General features: G+C 42.0%; 1 pseudogene; it reads left to right on the top strand.

The window, feature by feature from the left end:
- Positions 1-6760: 6760 nt before the first annotated feature.
- On the top strand, positions 6761-6984 carry LOC102430372 (annotated as a pseudogene).
- Positions 6985-9120: the final 2136 nt, after the last annotated feature.

The raw sequence follows: 9120 nt of genomic DNA, 5'->3' as shown, positions 1-9120 counted from the left end.
TCTAGAAACCGCCGATAAATTTAGTAAGACCCTCGAAAATACTGGTGAGAACCCCAATAAATGTAGTAAGATCCTCAAGAAATCTAGTGAGACCCTCGATGTTGTGATAAAGGACCAACTAGAAATTAAGCATACACTGACTGAAATAAAGAATATTATACAGACTCCCAACAGCAGACTAGAGGATCGCAAGAATCAAGTCAAAGATTTGAAATACAAAGAAGCAAAAAACACCCAACCGGAAAAGCAAAATGAAAAAAGAATCCAAAAATACGAAGATAGTGTAAGGAGCCTCTGGGACAGCTTCAAGTGTACCAACATCCAAATTATAGGGGTGCCAGAAGAAGAGAGAGAGAGAGAGCAAGATACTGAAAGCCTATTTGAAGAAATAATGACAGAAAACTTCCCCTACCTGGTGAAAGAAATTGACTTACAAGTCCAGGAAGTGCAGAGAACCCCAAACAAAAGGAATCCAAAGAGGACCACACCAAGACACATCATAATTAAAATGCCAAGAGCAAAAGACAAAGAGAGACTCTTAAAAGCAGCAAGAGAAAGAAAGTCAGTTACCTACAAGGGAGTACCCATAGGACTGTCAGCTGATTTCTCAACAGAAACTGTGCAGGCCAGAAGGGAGTGGCAAGAAATATTCAAAGTGATGAATGCCAAGAACCTACAACCAAGATTACTTTATCCAGCAAAGCTATCATTCAGAAGTGAAGGTCAGATAAAGAGCTTCACAGATAAGAAAAAGCTAAAGGAGTTCATCACCACCAAACCAGTATTATATGAAATGCTGAAAGGTATCCTTTAAGAAGAGGAAGAAGAAGAAAAAGGTAAAGATACAAATTATGAACAACAAATACACATCAATCAAGAAGTGAATCTAAAAATCAAGTGAATAAATAATCTGATGAACAGAATGAACTGTTGATTATAATAGAATCAGGGACATAGAAAGGGAATGGACTGACTATTCTTGGGGGGGAAAGGGGTGTGGGGGATGCGGGAAGAGACTGGACAGATATCGCGCACCTATGAATGAGGACAGTGGGTGGGGAGTGAGGGCGGAGGGTGGGATGGGAACTGGGTGGAGGGGAGTTATGGGGGGGGGAAGAGGAACAAATGTAATAATCTGAACAATAAAGATTTAATAATAAAAAATAAAAATGAATAAATAAATAAATAAATAAAAAAGAAACCATATAAAAATAAAAAGTAGTCTCAAAAAAAGGTAAATAGAATAATATTTACAGAAGGCTTAAATAGTGACTGCAAAATTAATATACAGGGTGGGGCAAAAGTAGGTTTACAGTTGTTCATATGGAAAATATTACAATTAAATAAATAATAATACAAGAATAAACTTTGTGTTTTGCATATTCACAACTATAAACCTACTTTTGCTCTAACTTCTATAATATGGAGCATTTAAGTTAAGTGCCAAATAATTATGGTTTATTAGAATTTTCCCTAATATGGTTCATAGAACACTCATCTTGAAAGGTACTGTGATGTAAGGGCTCTATGATTTAACTTGTTTGAGAAACCTCATATTCATTTCCTCTCTTTAAAAAAAAATGTTTTTATTGATTTTAGAGAAAGAGGAAGGGAGAGGGAGAAACATTGATCAGCTGCCTCCTGCACAGCCCCTTCTGGGGATTGAGCCTGCAACCCGGGCATATGCCCTGACCAGGAATCGAACTAGCAATCTCTCATATGGGGTGACACTCAATCAACTGAGCCACAAAGGTCAGGGCCATTTCTCCTCTTGAGTACTGTAGTCACAATGTTCCTTAGCAAATTGTAGATTCTGAGATATCCTGCAGTACAGAAACCTTTTAACTTTAACTCATTTATTACATTTATTTGATTGCAAACCCTTCTTTCAGGAAATATATATTACTAGAGGCCCAGTGCACGAATTTTGTGCACTGGGGGGGGGGAGGGTGTCCCTCAGCCCAGCCTGAACCCTCTCCAATCTGTTCCGGGACCCCTCTAGGGGTGTCCGAATCCCAATCCAGGACTGGTGGCTTCCAACCACTTGCCTGCCTGCCTGCCTGATTGCCCCTAACCGCTTCTGCCTGCCAGCCTAATCACCCCCAACCACTCCCCTGCCAGCCTGATCACCCCCAACCACTCCCCTGCCAGCCTGACCGACGCCTAACTGCTCCCCTGCTGGCCTGATTGCCCCCAACTGCCCTCCCCTGCTGGCCATCTTGTGATGACATGGAGGTGGCCATCTTGTAAGGGTGTGATGGTCAATTTGCATATTATCTCTTTATCAGCTCAAGTCTGAAAGATAAGTAGAAGCCAGTCAGGTAAGGAGTGGGGACAAACATTCTAGGCAGGAAGGAAAGCATGTGTAAATGTCTTCCAGAGTTTGGAAACAGCAAATAGATGATATCGATAATAATTATTAATTTGGGGAAGAAGATCCAGATTTCAGTTTTTGGACATGATTAACTTGAGATGCTGTGACATAATTAGGAATATACATTTGGTCTCTGTTCCCAGTTCCTGGCATAGAGCTTCTAAAACCCTTGCAACTTTCTGAGTGATAGGGGTGAGAGGAGCATCTTTTGTTATTCATAATATGCCCTTTCCAACCATACCTTCGTTTATTCTAGTGAGGTGACTCTTGGAGGATGGGGCTGGTCACTAGAGGAAGTGACCATGTGACTAGAGGGAGCAACTTCTAGTCCCTGTCTCCCCTTCCCCTCTTCTCCTCCCCATCGTCCACACACACTATGGCCTCTGGGGAGAGGAGAGGGGCTGAAATTGACTTAATCACCAATGGCCAATGAATCAATCAGTCATGTGTATGTAATGAAACCTCCCTAAAAACCCAAAACACAGGGTTTAGAGAGCTTCCAAGGTGGTGAAAACATGGAGGTGATGGGAGGGTGGCACATCCAGAGAGGGCATGGAGCTCTGCATACATAGTAATCCCTCCTCCCATACCTTGCCCTACCCATCTCTTCTACTTGGCTATCCCTGAGCTGTGTCCTTTATACTAAACTGGTAATAGTAATTAAAACGTTTCCCTGAGTTTTGTGAACCCTTCTAGCAAATCATCAAAACCATAAAGGGCGTTGTGAGAACCTTTGATTTACAACCAGTTGGCAACCTGGGACTTGTGATTGGTGTCTGAGTGGGGGCAGTCTTGTGGGACTGAGCCCTTAACTTGTGGCATCTAACACTATCTCCAGGTAGACTGTGTCAGAATTAAAATTAACTGTAGCCCGGCCAGCGTGGCTCAGTGGTTGAGCATCGACCAGGAGGTCACAGTTTGATTCCCAGTCAGGGCATATGCCCAGGTTGCAGTGTGGGACATGCAGGAGGCAGCCAATCAATGATTCTCTCTCATCATTGATGTTTCTATCTTTTTTTTCTCTCTCCCTTCCTCTCTGAAATCAATAAAAATATATTGATTATTTAAAAGAATGAATTGTAGAACACCTAGTCAGTGTTCACAGAGAATTAGAGAATTTCTTGGTGTGGGGAAAAAACCCACCCATTTGGTATCAGAAGCATTGTGAATCCAAAACACTCCCCGCCCGCCCCCCCCCTTTAGATCCCATGAGATATTTAAAAGGAATGTAATAAGTACAGTCATTGGAAATGAGCTCAGAGCTCAGAAAATAGATTCAGTTTAAATAGTTAAATAATTTGCTTGTATTTTAATAAAATTTTACTGAAATTATAGTAAAATCAGTGGTGGATGCATGAAAAATAAATCACCAATTGTGCCTGTTCTAACCAGGGAGGAAATACCTGAATGTACCTTTAATTTAATCTTATTTTCCTTAATAAGAACAAAGCTCATTCTGGTGATTAAGGCTCTTAAAGCCCCAGGGAGTCCCAGCTGGCAGCCCACTAGCTGTTCCAAAGCCAAAGAGAGAACGTGTTTGTTTCTGCTTAAAAATGGAGTAATTAACGATGTGGGAAAACTATTTTTCCTTTATTTGCTTCTCAACATGATGGCTGTATGATGAAGGATACTTGCTAGAATTGAATATTAATACTACAAGAGAAAAAAGATATGAGCTGATATGTTTGCATTGTATGAAGAACGCTCAGATGTTTAGTAGATATGCTGCAAAGATCAAAATAGCATCTTAAAACATCTAGAGAATTCTATATGTAAAACTACTAGAAAATGATGACATCCACACGGAGCTATAGCATCTCAATACTAATAAGGGAGGTGGTGGAGATGGAACAGGGTATAGGGGGGATAAATGGTGATGGAAATAAAAGAATACTAATAAGAATTGGTTATCACATGGACATGTGCTGAATGATTTTCCTGGAAACAAAGCAATGGTAGGAATATTTTGGGGAGGAGAGGACATGGGAAGGTTGGGGGCTAGGAGCACTGGAGGTAAGACATGACTCCTTGGCCCATGTCCTTTGTGAACATGCTTCATATTCATTCTTAATATCTCAACTCAAATTTGAGGAAGTCTAATCTGATTACATGCCACCCTCTCCCCGCAACCCAGTCAGGTCTGTGTCATAGGCTCTCACAGAAACGGGACCTCCAATCACAGTATAGAATACATTGTAATGAAGTCATTCGTTATACGAGTAGAGATCTCAATCTACAGCTCAGATGATCAAGAAATATAACAGCCCAGCTGGCATTGCTCAGTGGTTGAGCATCGACCCAGGAACCAAGAGGTCATGGTTCTATTTCTGGACAGGGCACATGCCCGAGTTGTAGGCTCTGTCCCCAGTGTGGGACGTGCAGGAGGCAGCCCATCAATGATTCTTTCTCATTATTGATGTTTCTATCTCTCTATCCCTCTCCCTTCCTCTCTGAAATCAATATAAATATTAAAAAAAAGAAATATAACTTAATTTATACTTCAAGATCTCATTCAGCCATGGTGATAGAAATATAACTTCAGTCAATTTGGGGTCCCAAAGGGTTCTGTAGTTCTGTAGCATTAAGTGTCTATAGTTAGAGAGGAAGAGGAGGGGAGGAGGGGACTGGGAGTGACCACTTTGTCTTTAGTGATATCTGTCCATGAAGCTGTCTGTCCAGATACCTGGAGTCCTATCTGGTTCTATTTCCTTAAGCACCTAGGCTATTGGACTAGAGCAGCCAGAGAAACCCCCAGAAAAGCTTTTCACTGCCATACCTCCTCTGGGGCAAAGAACACAGCTTCACATTTCAGTAGGGAGAAAGCAAGAAGAGGAAAGGACATAGCTAGAGAGAGAAAACTCTGGTTAACATGTTTTTAAAAAAATGTATTTTATTAATTTTTTACAGAGAGGAAGGGAGCGGCATAGAGAGATAGAAACACCGATCAGCTGCCTCCTGCACACCCCCACCGGGGATGTGCCCACAACCAAGGTACATGCCCTTGACCGGAATCGAACCTGGGACCCTTGAGTCCCGCAGGCGATGCTCTATCCACTGAGCCAAACCCAGTTAAGGGGTGGTTAATTTTTTTTAAAAAGGGTAATTAAACATACATTTACAGCCCTGGCTGGTTTGACTCAGTGGATGGAGCGTGGGCCTGCGGACTCAAGGGTCCCAGGCTCCATTCCCATCAAGGGCACGAGCCCGGGTTGTGGGCTCAATTCCCAGTAGGGGGCCTGTAGGAGGCAGCCGATCAATGACTCTCATCATTGATGCTTCTATCTGTCTTTGTCCCTCTCCCTTCCTTTCTGAAATCAATAAAAATATATTTTAAAAAAAGATGTTTAAAACAAAACAAAAATCAAAACAACAACAACAACATACAATTACCTTTTGTGAATGTGTAGTGGAAGTTATGTAGGAGAAATAATTTGCCAGTTTTTACCAGCTCTGTAAGTCTAGTGTGGAAGCTGAAACCTGTTTTCAAAACAGTAGAGGAAAAATATTTTAAAATATTATCCAAAAAGTGAAAGCAACCCAGATATCCACTGATAAATGATAAAAGAAAATATAGTCTATATACATACAGCAAGATATTGTTGGTTCTTAAGAAGGAAGGAAACCCTGTCACATGCTGCAACATGGATGAACCTTGAGGACATTATGATAAGAGAAAAAAGTCACAGGAAGACACACACAGGCGGAGTCCAATCCACAGACAGGAAGCAGAATGGTGGTCACCAGGGGCTGGGGAGAGGGAAGGGGATTGTTCCATGGGTACGGAGTTTCAGTTTTGCGAGGTGGAAAGACTTGTGGAGATCGATGGTGGTGGTGCTTACACATTGTGGATGTGCTTAATGCTCACTTAAAATGTTTAACTCTGGGCTGAGTTGGGAGTTGGGGTCCAAGGTCCAGGCTGTGGGCCTGCTTGGTAGGTTCGGCCCTTGCGCTGGCGGCCGGGGCGCGAGGTGTGGCGGGGCCTCCCCCCTGTTCCCCAGGGCCCTGCTCCGCGAGTCCCGCGGGGCCCGCACTAGCCTAGGCCGAGGGTCGGTGAATGGGGGCCCCCGGGGACCGGGTGGGGGAACGAGGGAGAATGCGAGGGGAACCCCAAGGAAGAGGTGGAAGTGCGGAGGCGGTGGAGTGCCGGCCGGAGACCCAGCCGCGTGAACCCCTAAGGCAAGCAAAGAGGGTAACATCTATTCCTGAAAGTGTGGGGGGCACACGGGAGCATATAGCATTTAAACCTTCTCTCGAAGTGTGTAGTAGAGCTAAAGAAGACAACCAACCAGGGGTCACCCAACTGGGAGTGTAATTGGCTCACGAATCCAGGACAAAGTTAGAGGTCACAGCTCCAGCATAAGTCCTTTTCCTATCACGGCTACGAAGATGCTTGACACAAAGGCTTGGGCTGAGCACGCTGTGGATGGGCTGCAAAGGACCCAGATGGCTTCCTTACAACAGTTATTTCGGCCCTTACGCCACTGTTTCTAGCAAGCGCTGTCCTGTCTTGGAAGCTGGCCAAGATGACTGAGGCCAGGGGAAAGGAGCAAAAGAAAACACAAAAACGCCAAGAAAACATTGCAAAAACGAAACGACTGAAAAAGGACTGAAGGAATGAACAGGCTCCTCAACCAGAGGAAACTCATTTGGGAAATTATGCAGCTTTGGGAGGATTTGCAAGGTTTCTTTTCTGGATTTATGGCAGTATTTAACAAACGGAGCCTGAGCCTATGGAAGAATCATGTTAGTTCTGACCGCTACTGTAGCAACTTTTAGGCTTCTGCATAGAAGTCTATTGACAGTTATTGTAAATTGGCATTTATTATGCTAAAAATGCTTTATAACTGACTTAGTCATTTGCCATTTTGCAGCTTAAAACATCCTATGGAGCCCTAACCGGTTTGGCTCAGTGGATAGAGCATCGGCCTGCGGACTGAAGGGTCCCAGGTTCGATTCTGGTTAAGGGCATGTACCTTGGTTGCGGGCACATCCCCAGCAGGGGGTGTGCAGGAAGCAGCTGAATCGATGTTTCTAACTCTCTATTCCTCTCCTTCTCCCTTCCTCTCTGTAAAAAATCAATAAAATATGTTTTTTAAAAAAACATTCTATGGAGAAAAAATGACTTTAGATTATGAACTCTATTCAAATATGGGCTCAAAAAGGGTCCTGTTCTGGACAAAGGAAACTAAGAATGTAAAAATGAGAACTGTCCTGAGGTGAAAAGTGTGCTTTGGCTTAAAAGAGATACAGCATATTAATTACATCTTTTATCGTTATTGCTTATGTCTTAGAATCATTTCTGGCTTTCTCAAAGCAAAATATTATTAATCAGTGAGTACTTCACTTTCTACATTTTTCTCATTCTAGCCTTTGAGAGACTGGTAATTATCAGACATTCTGCCTTTTTCTAAATCTAATTTTATAAAAAATTCTCTCATCTTCATTGTATAGAGTACCACCTACTAACAATTTGTACTTATGAACACTGCCATTTATTTAGAGATGACTTATGGAGTAGCGTAACACTGTGACTTAAAGCTTGCAGTAAAAATGCCAACCCTTATAGAACTTTGGAACCAGTGTATTCTTACTCGTGCTAAGAAGAAATGTGAAGTAATTAAAATGTCTTACCTGATAATTTGCTGATTATGTAGATACCACTTTTAATTTTTATTCCATTTTTTTGAACTTGTGTAGTGATGTCCTATAATTCTTGATCAAACAAGTTCACAGTGAGAATTAAAATTTCAAATTTTTTTCAAGGAAAAAAATGTTTAACTCTGCATTTACTGGTATAGGCTGATTTAATAAGAGACACAGTACAGCAGCTTAAACAAGTTTTGTTATGTGTATATTATCACAATAGAAATACTCAAACATGTAATTAGTTGTTTAATATGTTTCCCTTCAGCTAGAAGATAAGCTTTGAGAGAATGGGACCTTCTTCACCTTATTTATTGATCTTACTTACTGCTGTATGCCCACCACCATCTAGTGCAGTGCCAACCATATACCAATAACTCCATAAATATTTGTCAACCAAATAAATAGTCCTTGAATCGAAATTTGGGGGGCAGAGTTTGCTCAGGAAATCAGTGCCCCATATAACGAATTACTTAGGAAGCATTGGCAGGGGATTGCATAATTTGCTGCTGATAATATTCAGTTGCCATAGTGCTTGGGTGTTTGTGAACATAGACCTTGATTAAATCTAGAAGAGAAGAAAAATAGGTATGTTACATACTTGTAGTCATATACTTTTTATTTATTTATTTTTTGTTAATCCTCACCTGAGGATATTTTTTCATTGATTTTTAGAGAGAGTGGAAGGGAGGGGGAAAGACAGAGAGAGAAACATTGATGTGAGAGAGACACATTGCTTGGTTGCCTCCCACACAAGCCCCAACTAGGGCCGGGTATTGAGTCTGCAACCAATGTATATGTTCTTGACCAGAATCGAACCTGGGACCCTTTAATCCACAGGCCAACAACGCTATCCATTGAGCCAAACTGGCTAGGGCAGTCATATTCTTTAAAAAATATTTTTTTATTTTATTGATTTTTAGAGAGAAAGGAAGGAAAGGGAGAAAGGGAAACATCGGTGTGAAAGCAGAACATCTACTGGCTACCTCCTGCACACTCCCTACCAGGGATCGAGTGCACATGAGTCTGACCAGAATGAAACAGCAGCTCTGTACACGGAAGATGCCTCAACCAACTGAGTGAGCCAACACTGGGCCAGGCCT

This window comes from Myotis lucifugus, unplaced genomic scaffold (assembly GCF_000147115.1).
Source record: "Myotis lucifugus unplaced genomic scaffold, Myoluc2.0 scaffold_7, whole genome shotgun sequence".
Taxonomy (NCBI): domain Eukaryota; kingdom Metazoa; phylum Chordata; class Mammalia; order Chiroptera; family Vespertilionidae; genus Myotis; species Myotis lucifugus.
The sequence above is the reverse complement of the archived record's forward strand: the minus strand, read 5'-3'. Positions and strand labels throughout refer to the sequence as shown.